The 13,581-nt window shown below is 46.7% G+C and overlaps 1 protein-coding gene and 1 long non-coding RNA gene across 4 annotated transcripts in view; one reads left to right on the plus strand and one right to left on the minus strand.

Moving 5' to 3' along the window:
- Window positions 1-1,612: 1,612 nt before the first annotated feature.
- Window positions 1,613-7,912, minus strand: LOC133045041 (uncharacterized). Its single transcript, XR_009690109.1, has 2 exons — window positions 7,855-7,912; window positions 1,613-7,272 (listed from the first exon to the last, which is right to left on the minus strand). It is a non-coding gene; the product is annotated as an uncharacterized LOC133045041 (long non-coding RNA).
- Window positions 7,913-8,393: 481 nt separating this feature from the next.
- RALY (RALY heterogeneous nuclear ribonucleoprotein) overlaps window positions 8,394-13,581 on the plus strand; it is an 81,605-nt gene continuing 76,417 nt past the window's right edge. For 2 of the 3 annotated variants that reach the window (XM_061127093.1, XM_061127098.1), the window contains exon 1: window positions 8,394-8,527. The gene's annotated coding sequence lies outside the window, so the exon portion shown is untranslated. The remainder of the gene's footprint in view (window positions 8,528-13,581) is intronic. The other variant, XM_061127097.1, reaches the window with a different exon arrangement.

Consider the following 13,581-nt stretch of genomic DNA (forward strand, 5'->3'; position numbering starts at 1 on the left):
CTCCAGGCAAGGATACTGGAGTAGGTTGCCATGCCCTCCTCCAGGGGATCTTTCTGACCCAGGGCTTGAACCCATGCCTCTTACGTCTCCTGCATTGGCAGGTTCTTCACCACTAGCACCACCTGGCACAGAATGATGATTCTCAAAAGTTGGTTCTGCAGCACCCTGTGGAGCAACCACTGTTTACGGAGGATGGTTGGTGGTTGGGATGGGGAAGCCTAGAAGGCAGCACTCTGGGTTCCCTGCCCAAACTTCAAACAAAGCCAACTCCCCTCTCTCATCCACTTATGCGCTGCCTTTCTGTGAAAGGTCTGGCTTAAGAGAGGGCTCTGTAGCTTAACAGGTTTAAAGACCCCTGGATAAGATGTCTTTAGAGATCTTTCCTGTTCTACTTTTTTTGTGAGTTTATGAGTTACAGGAGAAAGAATAACTTTCACACTGATGATAAAACCATTCTGGGTGTTTTGCTCTATGTCAGGCACTGAATGCTAAGTGTTCTACATACATTTATCTTGTTTAAAAAAAAAAACAGTATAGCAACCTTATGGTGCGGGGAATTTAAAAAAAAATATTTACTTGACTGCACTGGGTTTTAACTGCAGCATGGGGGATCTTTGATCTTTGTTGCAGCATGCAGGATCTTGTTCCTTGATCAGGCATTGAACCCAGGCCCCCTGCATTGGGAGCTCAGAGCCTTAGCCACTGGACCACCAGGGAAGTCCAGGATGTAGGGAATTAATTATCCCCATTTTGCAAATAAGAACGTGGGACTTTGCAAATAAGAACCTGCAGCCACTATGGAAAACAGTATGGAGGTTCCTCAAAAAACTAAAAACAGGGTTGCCACATGATCCAGCAATCTCACTCCTGGGCATATATCCAGAGAAAACTACAATTTGAAAAGATATATGCACCCCTATGTTCATAGTAGCACTAATCACAATAGCCAAGACCTGGAAAGAAACTAAATGTCCATTAACAGATAAATGGATAAAGAAGATGTGAGATTTTATATATATTAAAAAGTAAAGGCATCACTTTGCTGACAAAGGTTTGTCTAGTCAAAGTTATGGTTTTCCAGTAGATATGTATGGATGTGAGTTTGGGACATAGAGAACTGATACCTTTGAATTGTGATGCTGGAGAAGATTCTTGAGAGTTCCTTGGACAGCAAAGAGATCAAACCAGTCAATCCTAAAGAAAATCAACCCTGAATATTCATTGGAAGGACTGAAGCTGAAGCTCCAATACTTTGGCCACCTGATGCGAAGAACCAACTCACTGGAGAAGACCCTGATCCTGGGCAAGATTGAAGGCAAAAGGAGAAGAGGGCAGAAGAGGATGAGATGGTTGGATAGCATCACTGACTCAATGGACATGAATCTGAGCTAACTGTGGTACATAGTGAAGGACAGGGAAGCCTGGTGTGCTGCAGTCCATGCGATCACAGAGTCAGATGTGCTTCAGTGACTGAACAACAACAACAACATATATGTATATGAAGGAATATTACTCAGCTATAAAAAGGAATGAAATAATGCCATTTGCAGCAACATAGATGGACCTAGAGATTATCATACTAAGTGAAGTAAGTCATAAAGAGAAAGACAAGTACTGTATGATATTGTTTATATGTAGAATCTAAAATATGAGACAAATGAACATACTTACAAAACAGAAACAGACTCACAAATGTAAAGAGCAGACTTGTGGTTACCAATGGGGGTCAGGTGGGGGAGGGAAAGATTGGGAATTTGGGAATAGCAGATGCAAACTATTACATATAGGATGGATAAACAAGGTCCTCCAGTATAGCACAGGGAACTCTTTTCAATATTCTGTGATAAACCACAATGAAAAATAGTATGAAAAAGAATATATATATATATAACTGAATCTCTTTGTTGTACAGTAGAAATTAACACAACATTGTAAATCAACTATATTTAAACTCAAAATCAATTAAATTAGAGGGGAAAAAAGAACCTGGGACTTGAAAGGTGAAGTAATTTCCTCGAGAGCACACAGTGTTGCTAAGTAGTTAACAAGTGTTTGGATCCAAACAGATTAGAAGGCATGAACTGGCAGCCCACAGGCCAAATTCAGCCTTAAGATATGCGTCTTTCGGCCAGCACCATGCTTTTTTTCTTTTTAAAATCTGAATTAGTTTCCAGCATTTAAAAACCAACAGATTTTGTGTAAAAATTTGAATTTAGAGCTTATTTTTCTCCTCATACCTGGCAACTGCCCACACTGGGAGCTTATACTCCCACATGAGTTGTAGGTACCTCCTTTAGAAGGGGCATGAACTCTAGGCTTGCTAGACTCCATGACTCCCCATTATCTTAAACCTGATCACTTTGCTTATTTATGGTACTCGCCTGGCCCTGTAGGTATCTGATCTGGCAACCTCTGTTCTAAACACAAGCCTGTGTCTGCCTTAATTTCTTCCTTCTTTCATCCCTCCATCGCCATCTGTTCCTTCTCCAGGTCCTGCTGATTCTCATCACTTCTCTGTCATCTGCTCCCTCCTCTTCATTCGCCTGCTTTCCTCATCTGCCTTTTCCTTTGTCTCCCACAAAGGCGGAGTCCCTCTACTCTTCCCTCCCCTTGAATCCATCTTCCTAATTCAGATCTGGGTAGCTCTACCAATGTCACTGTCAAATCTCTGAAAAAGGATTCGCCCATTCTGGGTGAGCTCAGAGGGCAGAAATTAATTCCAATGGTGGAGACAGGAGATCACTGACAGCATGAGTTGGGGCTCAGATGACCCTACGTTCAAATCTTTGTTCCTTCACCTACCATCTATGAGACATCGGCCTGCCACATTTTCTCACATGTTTGTGAGATGGGGACAAACACAGAACCTAGAGTCAAATCAGATTGCTTCCAAAAGTTCTTCCAACCTTGACACGTCACCATTTTAAAGCAACTTCTGCTCAGAAGCTTTCAATTATTCCCACTGCCTACAAAGTTGAGTGGAGAAATCAGTTCTTCCAGATACTAGTTCTACCTTACTTCTTTTTAAAAATTTATGTATTTGGCTGCACTAGGTCTTACTTGAGGCCTATGGAACCTTTAGTTGTGGCATGGGATCTAGTTCCCTGACCAGGCAGTGAACCCGCGCCCCCTGCATTGGGAGTTCATAGTCTCACCCACTGGACCACCAGGGAAATCTAACTCAGTTTATACCTTGTGCTGCAGAAACCTCAAGCTCTTACATTCCTGCCTGCATACTTGCTTTTCCCTCTGTCTGGAATACCCTCCAGCATTCTGTAAACAAATATCTCATAAAAATGTGAGACATTAATACCTCCACCTGTTGAACCCTACTCATTTGCTTCCATTAGGAAATCTTTTTTTGTTGTAAGAAAAAAAAAAAAAATTCCTACTCAAATTATTCAACCTCTAAAGATACACTGGTGCACAGAAAAGTCCAGAGGTATGTCAGGCTTCGGGTATGTCTTTATCAGGTCTCTGGTTCAGTTTTTCCAGCAACATTTTCTTCATCCTGCCCTCTTCTGTGTGTTGGGTTTTGTTCTCTATCTGGCTTCTCTCATGGTGGTTGTGACGGTTAATTTTTTTAAAAAACTAAAAAAAAAAAAAAAGTCTTTACTGAATTTGTTAAAACATTGCTTCTGTTTTTTGGATGCAAGACAGGTGGGGTCTTATGGGTTCCCCGGCCAGGGATCAAATCCACACCTCCTATATTGGAAGGTGATGTCTTAACCAGTGGACCACCAGGGAAGTCCCTGTGATGGTTAATTTTTAACTTAAATGATGGGCTAAATTATGCCCAGATAGCTGGTAAAACATTTCTGGGTGTGACTGTGAGGGTGTTTCTGGAAGAGATTAGCATTTGAATTGGTAGGCTAAGTAAAGAAGGGCAATGTGGGTGGGCATCTTACAATCTGTTGAAGCCTGAATAGAACAGAAAGATGAAAGGATGAATTTGCTCCTCTGCTTGAGCTGAGACATCCATTTTCTCTTGCCCAGGACACTGGACATTGGTGCTCCTGGCTCTTGGGCTTCTGGACTTGCACTGAATCATACCATTGACTTTCCTGGTTCTCTAGCTTGCAGATGGCAGATCACGGGACTTCTCAAGCCCACATAACTGTGAACCAATTCCTGTAATAAATCTCTTCTTCTATATATCTCAACATATCCTATTGGTTCTGTTTCTTTGGAGAACCCTAATATAGTGGCTAAGAAAAAATTCTGCCACAACTCTAGGCACCACACTGTTCAGAAAAGGATATCTCATCTTCACGCTTCACCCTTATTAGACCAATAGTGGTTGATCTTTAATAATCAGAAGGTAGGCAGTATAGTGACTCAGCATGCAGGCTCTAAAGTTGGACTCCACCACTTATTAACTGTATGACCTTGGGAAAGTTAACCTCTTCGCCAGTTTCTGTACAATAGGGATTATAATAGTAACTACCTCATAGGAAGGACTGATGCTGAAACTGAAACCCCAATACTTTGGCCACCTGATGCAAAGAACCAACTCTTCAGAAAAGACCCTGATGCTGGAAAAGATTAAAGGTGGGAGAAGGGGCCGACAGAGGATGAGATGGTTGGATGGCATCACTGACGCCATGGACATTAGTTTGAGTAGGCTCCAGGAGCTGGTGATGGACAGGGAAAATTGGTGTGCTGCAGTCCATGGGGTCGCAAAGAGTAGGACTGAGCGACTGAATGGAACTGAATATAGGGCTGTTGTGGGAACAAGCTTGAAAAGCACTTAGCAGATTGCCTGGCAACTAGTAAATGCTCCGTGTTAGCTAGTGTTGCCAGTATATTTCCTCAGAAACGTCTCCCTTTATACTCTAATCTTCAGGGATTCTTCTGGATGACGCAGAGTACTCCTAGCATTTCTTTGTTGAATTCATAACCATGCATTCAACTAATGTTAAATGAGGACCTACTGTTTTAGGTTCTGGGGAATGAACAAAACAGACAAAATCCTTGTGGCGATCACACTGCAGTGAAAGGTAGGGGGTAGGAGACACAATAAATGTAATATTTCATGTTGTGATAACTGCAATGGAGAAAAATTCACTAAGAAAGGGTGTGAGGAAGTGCAGAGGAGTGGAGTGCTGCTATTTTAAATGTGGGTCATTTCCTCAGGCTTCCCTAAGAAAGTGACATTTGAGCAGAGACCTGAAGGAGGAGCGAGCCATGCCAATATCTGGGAAGAGAGCATTTGAGGCAGACACAAGAGCCAGTGCAAAGGCCCTAAGGTCAGCAGTATGTTTGGCATGGCCAGAGAACAGGATGGAGGCCATGTGGCTGGAGTAGAGTGAGATGACGTAAGAGGAATACAATAGGGGATAAGGTCTGAAGAGTAGGAGGCAGATCGCACAGGATTTTATAGGCCATGATCATAATCCTCAGTGCCAGCAGGATGCCAGGAGGGAAGATGATGTCACCAGCATAGAGAAGTTTTATAATTGAGGCCGTGAACAGGAAGGGGTGAGTGCTTCAACTTTCCTGGTGGGGGATGGTCAGAGAAGACCTCTCAGAGGAGGTCCTCCATGAGTTGAGTGTTGAACAGGAGGCATCTAGGCAGAAGGGAAAGAGCAATTCAAGTAGAGAATGTGCTATATCAGAGAGAGCTAAGAGACTGTGGTCTAGTCAAACAAACATGGTAAGGCTAGTACACAGAAAGGGAGGTGAGGCACCAGGGAGCAGCCAGAAACATAGCAGAGGAGGCTGGCAGGGACCAGATTCATTAACTGGTTTTTGATTGACTCATTCATTCCCTCAAGTGTTTTATGAACACTGGGTTTATGCACTAGATCTAGTGACACAGTGATATACACAACAGTCTAAGATTCCTGACCTCATGGAACTTACCTTCCAGTGCAGAACATGGGCAAAACCACATAAACTGATCAATAAATGACAAGACTAAGAAATGCCATGAAAGACATGAACAAGAGGCCTAGTTTGGCAAACTAGAGAATATCTTTAAGGTGACTGTTCAGGGAAGACCTTTCCGAGGTTTTTTTTTTCTAAACTTTTTTGGGGGGGGGGCTATGCTGGGTCTTAGTTGCTGCATGGGGGATCTTTTAGTGGCAGCATGTGGGACCTAGTTCCCTGACTAGGGATCAAACTCAGGCCCCTTGCATTGAGAGCACAGAGTCTTAGCCACTGGACCAAAAGGGAACTCCCAGGAGGTGATATTTAAGCAGAGACCTGAGGCATAAGAAGAAACCAGCAGTTAGAAGGGGTGGAGAAGGACACTCTTGGCCTTGGGCTCAGTTGTCACCATCTTTCAAATTTGATTTCTCTTCCTTTTGAAGCAAGAAACGGGGGTAATTAAACAACACAAGTGTAGCTTTAACTGCTGGTCTGGCAGAATCAGGAGGGGTTCATTTCAAACTCGGCTCTGTGCTCAGGAATCCAGTCTCTTAGGTGGTTTCTGGGAGAAGTGATGTGAAAAATCAGTTCAGTCCCTCAGTCGTGTCCAACTCTTTGCGACCCCATGGATTGCAGCATGCCACGCTTCCCTGTCCATCACCAATTACCAGAGCCTACTCATACTCATATCCATCCCATCGGTGATGCCATCCAACCATCTTATCCTCTGTCGTCCCCTTCTCCTCCTGTCTTCAATCTTTCCCAGCATCAGGGTCTTTTCCAATGAGTCGGTTCTTTGCATCAGGTGGCCAAAGTATTGGAGTTTCAGCATCAGTCCTTCCAATGAATATTCAGAACTGATTTCCTTTAGGATGGACTGGTTAGATCTCCTTGCAGTCCAACAGACTCTCAAGGGTCTTTTCCAACACCACAGTGCAGAAGCATCAATTCTTTGGCGCTCAGCTTTCTTTATAGTCCAACTCTCACATCCATACATGACTACTGGAAAAACCACAGCTTTGACTAGACAGACCTTTGTTGGTAATGTCCCTCTTAATATGCTGTCTAGGTTGGTCATAGCTTTTCTTTCAAAGAGCAAGTGTATTTTAATTTCATGGCTGCAGTCACCATCTGCAGTGATTTTGGAGCCCCCCAAAATAAAGTCTCTCACTGGGATGTGAAAAATACAATCACAGAATCACAAGTCGGACGATGCATGGAGAATCTTCTTTCCAGCCTTCAGGGAAGTCTACAGCTGAAGGGCTTGCGGTCTTCGCGTGCTTTGGGAATGCACCGGCTGCTCCGCGGAGGTTGCACTACTGATTTAGGTTGAGTTTTCGATAGGAGAAATATTCAGGAGGCAGGACAAGCATCCAGATCGAGACCCAGTTATAACATTTCCTGCACCCCGGAAAGATTAAGTTACTCGAATTTAACATTTTTTTTCAGGTGTAAGTGGCACCTCCTCCCGCCCCTCACGGTGGCGTCTCCGCCCAGTCCCAACCAACAGCGTGGACCCTGGCCCTGTCCGCGCACCAGGCTCCCTTGAAAGTGAAAGGACCTGGCTTTCCTTCCTACTTCGTCTCTTCCGCATCCTCCTGGCACCGCCCACCGACAACTTGTTTGGGCCCCCTCTCCAGGCTCCGCCCGCCTCCAGCCCTACTTTCCTCCTCCCGCCCCACCCCCATCGCCCTCCTTCCGGCTCCTCCTCAAGTGGCCACCTTCGGGTTCCCTCCTCCCGGTTCGGCTTCCGGGCCCGCCTCCTTCTGTCCCGCTTCAATCTCTCCTCCCTTTTAGGCTTTTCTTCAGCCCCCGCCTCCAACACCCTCCTCTAAAGGTCCCTACTCCCCCAAGCTGGCCCGGGCCTCCCTCCACTCTTGACCCCTCCTCTGGGTAGGCCCCGCCCCGCGCCGCCCCGCCCACTCCCCCTCTTTTTCAAGCTCGGCTTTCCCGGGTTTGCGAGACCGCCGCTGCCTTCCATACTTGTCTTGCGCGCCTCTCTTCTCGGCCTTGGCACCCTCTCGGCCCCGCCCCGCCTTACGCTCCGTACTGGTGTAAGAGAGCGTCTGTCTCCTCCCGCCCTAGCCCCGCCTCCTCAGGCTCCCACCTCAGGCCTTCCTCCCCGTTAGGCCCCGCCCCGACCCCTCCTTTCTCTTCTCCCCGCCGAAGCTCTGGACCTTTCCAAAGCTAGGTTGAGGGGGTAGGAAGAGCATCTAGGTCTCGGGAGCCAGGCTGTTAGGGCGGGGCTGCGGACGCCGCGCGAGAGTCGCCAGGCTCTTCCCTGGAGACCTAGGCGGGGGCAAGGGGTGGCAGGACCAAGGCGGTAACGGCGGGCGGGGCCGAGCTGAGAGAAGCCGCTCCGGGCACCCCCACCGCCGCGCGCCTCAGTGGTCCGGGCCAAGGGAAGGACTCGCGGCTGCTGGGCTCGCACCGCTGTCAGTGCGGCGGGGTGCGCGAGCAGCGCGGGCGCAGGGAGGGTTGAGCCGAGAGAAACCGAGGGGCCGACGGGGGCGACTCCCGCGCGTGTGCTCAGCTCCTCACGCTGCGGCCGGGGCCGCCTTCTTCCTCCCTCCCTCGCTCCCGCCCTTCCGCCCCCGAGTGCGGCGGCACCGCCTCCTTCCGCGCCGCGCGGCTTCCTCCAGACCTCTCAGCGCGGGTGAGTGGGGGCCGCGGGCGTCTCCTTCAAGGTGCGGGGAGTGGGTGCTCCTGGTTCCTTTTCGGTCACCCACCTCTTCGCGCGGACCGCTGCCTATTTTTAGAAACTCTTTTTTCGGCCCTTCTGGGAGTCCCGGGAGCCGGAGTAACTCCCAGCCCCCTTCCCCCGCACCTTCCCCTCCACTCGGCCCCGCCGCCTTGGGTCGCCGGCCGGGCCCGCCCGCTCCCGCTCCCGGCCGCCCTGGCGTTCCCTGCCCGCCTCCTCTCCGCGGGCCGGGCCTGGGCCAGGAGTTGGCGGGGTGGGCCCGCGCCCGCTCGGAAGTTGGGAGTCTTTTGTGCTCGCGCCCCGCCCCGCCCGCCGAGGGGAGGAGGGGGGAGTGGAGGCCGCGCCGGGGAGGCCTCGGGCGGGCCCGGCTCCGGCTCCGGCCCAGACCTGGGGCATTTTCCGACTCTCCCTCCCGGGCTGGGTCTGCCGGGTCCCCGAGGCGCGCAAAACTGGACCCGCTTGGCTCCCTAAGGACCTGAGTGCCCCCTCGGTCCCCGCCTCTCCCGGTCCTGGGCTCGTGGCACACCTTGGGCTTCTTAGAGGAACAACAGCAGGCCCTCGAGCTGGGGCCGCGCGCCGCAGTTCACGCAGCCTTTTCCCGGCAGAGCCTCAGTTTGCCTTTCAGTGAACCGGGAGAAAGAAAGTCGCCTTGCAGGGTATTTTGTGGATTCAGGGAGGAAACTGATGTGTGAGAGAAGTGTTTAATACCAACAGGTAACATTTAACGGACTTGACGCAGGAACTTCGGCAGCTGTTTCATAGAATGCTCAAGACGGCCTTCTGAGGTTACCCCCATTTACAAAAACAGAAATCAAGGCTCCGAGAGGTTAAAGAATATGTTCCAAATCACAGTGTGTAGCCACCGAAGTGTAAAGCCGTAGTGCTGGTGTCTGTTATTTATTTCTTAGTGTGAGCTTGTGTAATCTCTTAGTGCAGAACGGATTTGGAGTCACATCATTAGATGAGAGACCTGTCTCCGTCCTCCCTCGTTCACGGGTCAGTGTCTACTATGGATGGAATTCCATCCTGGATCTGTGCGAGGTCGGAGGGAAAGGAAGTTCTTACAGATTTCTTGCTAATATTGCCCCTTAGAAGTGGATGGATACAGAGGACTCCAGATTTCCAGCACACTAAAGTTCCCTGGGGTTTTGGCTCAAGGAAAGCGTAGGTCATTTAAAGCAGTGAGGTCCATCTTTTGTTTGGCATGTTCCTCCAAATCTTGCCCATTCTATAGTGTTTAAAGGGAGGGGGAGCAGAAAGTGGCTCAAGTCAATTGCTTAGACTCTGCTGCTTTCAACTAGAGATTTATTTCTTTTATTTTCAGATAAGGCCCAGAGGGGTAAAAGTGGACTAAAATTAACTTGGCAAGTGTTCTAGTTTTCCAGTGTGTTTGATGCCTCGTGTCTAAAGATCAGGTAGGGGTGTTCCTAGGCCAGGTCTCGAGTCTCCTGATACTTGCTGTAGTTCTCTGGAGTCTGGAGGATTCCTTTTGCAAGATCGTGGATTTAAGAGTAGTGGTAAATAGGGCTGCCAAGGGGTCCTCTCTAGTCTTAACTTTTTTTCCTGCCTTTTCCCTCTTTCCTGTTAACTGAACCTTGGAAGGAGTAAGTAAGTTGTCTAAATTCACAGACTGCTTTAGTGACAGAATCAGAACTAGGATTTCAGTCTTCTGACTCCCAGTCCAGTAACATATATTTTTTCCCAGTAATATTTTTGTTTCTACCATAGTTTGCCACCTTTTGAAAGAACACTAAACTACTTATTCAGGCCTTAAGACCCGGAATCCCGAGTGAAATGAAATCACCAGGAAGTTGTTTAGTCCCAGCATTAAAAGGAGGCCAGGTTTTATGCGCTGCAAAACAAATCATGCAATATTTGTCCTTTAGTGACTGGCAAAGCAGGCACTCTCATAAATTACCACTTTCGTTGCATAGTACTTTGTTTATGTTTTATAGTTCTCTTTTGTAACCATTATCTGATTTCATTTCTCATCTAGTTCTGTGAGGTAGCTTGTGGCATTTTGTTTATATTTCCTTTTTTACAGCTCTAGTTGAGAATTGAAACATAGCAAGGTTTAGGGCACTTGCCTTAGATCACCAAATTAACAAGTGGAGAGGACAGGACATCTCTTATGGGCAAAGGATTTGATTGGCTCTGGCACAGTGAACTTGGCCACTCATTGTGATTCTCTGAGCCTCAGTTTCTTTATCTGTAAACTCTCACAGGGTTGTGTGGGGCCTATGAGAAATGGCTGTGAGAAGTGCATTGTGGCAGTAGGCTAACATTTATTAAGTACTTTCCATGTACCAGTCGCTAGATTAAGGACTTTGTGTGAAGTATCTCATTTAGCTCTCAAGAGTTACTGTGTGAATTAGCTACTATTATTAAACCTGTTTTGCAGAAGAAACAGGAGTTAGAGAGTTTATATGACTTGCTCAGGGTCATGTAATTGATAACTGCAGACAATATAATTTTAAAGCTGGTATGGTTTTTTTTGGTAAAGGTACACATAAGATAAAATTTTACCATTTTAACCATTTTAAAACGTACAGTTCTATGGCATTAAATATATTTACATTGTTGTGCAACTATCACCATCTGTGTCTAGAACTTTTTCATCTTCTTCAACTGAAGCTACATATAAACACTTACTTCCCATTCCTTTTTCCCTCCTAGCAACTAACATTCTATTGTCTGTCTCTGTGAATTTGACTACTCTCAGTACTTCATATAAATGGAATCATGCAATATTTGTCCTTTTGTGACTGGCAAAGCAGGCACTCTTAGAGCCTCCCTTAAGCCCAGAGTGCTCTGTAAATGCAAAATGGTGATTAGGCCTCATCTGCAGTAGGGTGTGGCATGCAGTTCCCCGACAAGAACCCAGGTCTGCTTGTGCCCCTTTGGTTAAACTTCCTTACCCCCTTTCCCCAACTCTGCAGATTAAAGTTCCTTATCACTGAAGCCTTTTTTTTTTTGCAGATTTCTGCTTGCCCCTTCTGTATCTTCCAAAGGGAACTCCTGCTGTTGAAATAGAACCCAGGGGACTTCCCAGCCTCACTTTGTTTTCGTCTTCCTTTCTGGTCATCCTGGGTTTTGGCGAATGGGGCTGCAGTGATCAAGAATAGCAGTGCTAGGCAGCAGCTCAGATCAGAACTACTCAGGATGGTTAAATGGATTACCTTTATGAAATGCTCCCTCTCCCTGCCCTCTTCTTTCCATAAAGGCACACAAGAGGAATTAGGTTTTGGGTTTCTAGAGGGTATTTATGGATCCTCGTTGCTTGCAGGTGGTTAAGATGGAATTAAATGCTGCATTTAGTCTTTCAAAATTCCCTTTGGTTTGACTGCTTCTGTGTCTTTGTGTGCTTTGGGGGGTGTGGTGGTAGCATGTGATGTTTATGTTTGTGAAGTGTAGTTGGAATTTTTATTTGAAGCCAACAGAGGGTTGGGTTGGGAGGTGTTCCAAAGATGTATAATAGGGCAACAAAAACAGATTTGATCATGTTGCACTTGCCTTAAAAATCTGATGGCCCAATATTGCTTACATATTAAAGCCCAAACCCCTGAGTATGATAATGAAGTCAGAAAGTTCTGAATTGTTTATTGGAGAGAATCTTATAGTTGACGGACTTAAAGTCATAGACCAGCTGGCCACCTGGCTAACATTTGAATAGGCTACCTGTTGAGATTGTGTTTCATCGGGAACCTCGTTACTGGAAAGTTTTCCATTTACAGAACAGTTATTAAGCATCTGCCACACACAGCACTAAGCTTGGGAATTTGGGTGTCTCGGGGAAGACAGGCAAAGAAACAGGCAGTGTGAGAAGTGTTGTGACAGAAACAAGCACCGTCAGAGCATGGATGAAGGGAACTAACCCATCCATGGATGGTAAGCGTGGGAGGTCATCGGAGAAATTGTTTAAGCCTAGACTTCAGAGAAAAGACTAAGCCAGGAGGAGAAGTCTGGGGAGCTGAGGAGAAGACAGGTAAGACTGTTTTCAGTTCAGTTCACTCAGTCGTGTCTGATTCTTTGCAACCCCATGGACTGCAGCATGCAAGGCTCCCCTGGCCATCAACTCCCAGAGCTTGCTCAGAGTCACATCCATCGAGTCGGGTGATGCCATCCAACCATCTCATCCTCTGTCATCCCCTACTCCTGCCTTCAGTCTTACCCAGCATCAGGGTCTTTTCTAATGAGTCAGTTCTTTGAATCAGGTGGCCAAAGTATTGGAGCTTTAGCATCAGTCCTTCCAATGAGTATTTAGGACTGATTTCCTTTAGGATTGACTGGTTTGATCTCCTTGTAATCCACGGGACTCTCAAGAGTCTTCTCCAACACCACAGTTCAAAAGCATCAGTTCTTTGGTGCTCAGCTTTCTTTATGGTCCAGCTCTCACATCCATACATGACTACTGGAAAAACCATAGCTTTGACTAGATGGACCTTTGTCGGCAAAGAAATGTCTCTGCTTTTTAATATGCTTTCTAGGTTGGTCGTAGCTTTTCTTCCAAGGAGCAAGCGTCTTTTAATTTCATGGCTGCAATCACCATCTGCAGTGATTTTGGAGCCCAAGAAAATAAAAGTCTCTCACTGTTTCCATTGTTTCTCCATATATTTGCCATGATGTGATGGGACTGGATGCCATGATCTTTTTTTTTTGAATGTTGAATTTTAAGCCACTGTATCTTTTGGAGAGGTGTTTTCTTTCTTCCTTTCTCTTCCCTCTCTTCCCTTCCCTCCCCTTTCTTCCTTAGGCAGTGGTAGGGGTGTAGAGGTGGAGATAGGATTTTCACGAGTGCCTGAAAACCTAGTTTTTTTTTTTTTTGAAAACCTAGTTTTAATTCAATTTTAGCTTTATATATAAAATGTACAACTGGAGGGAGGAAGATGGCAGCAGTAATGTTAGCCTGCTGTCCTACAACTGCCCCCTTGGTACTGTAAGGAAAGTTTCAGACTCATGGTGGGATATAGCTCACAGACTCTCAGGACGAGAAAGAAAGGGGCAGTGGG

The sequence above is a fragment of the Dama dama genome, chromosome 23 (assembly GCF_033118175.1).
Source record: "Dama dama isolate Ldn47 chromosome 23, ASM3311817v1, whole genome shotgun sequence".
Lineage (NCBI taxonomy): Eukaryota > Metazoa > Chordata > Mammalia > Artiodactyla > Cervidae > Dama > Dama dama.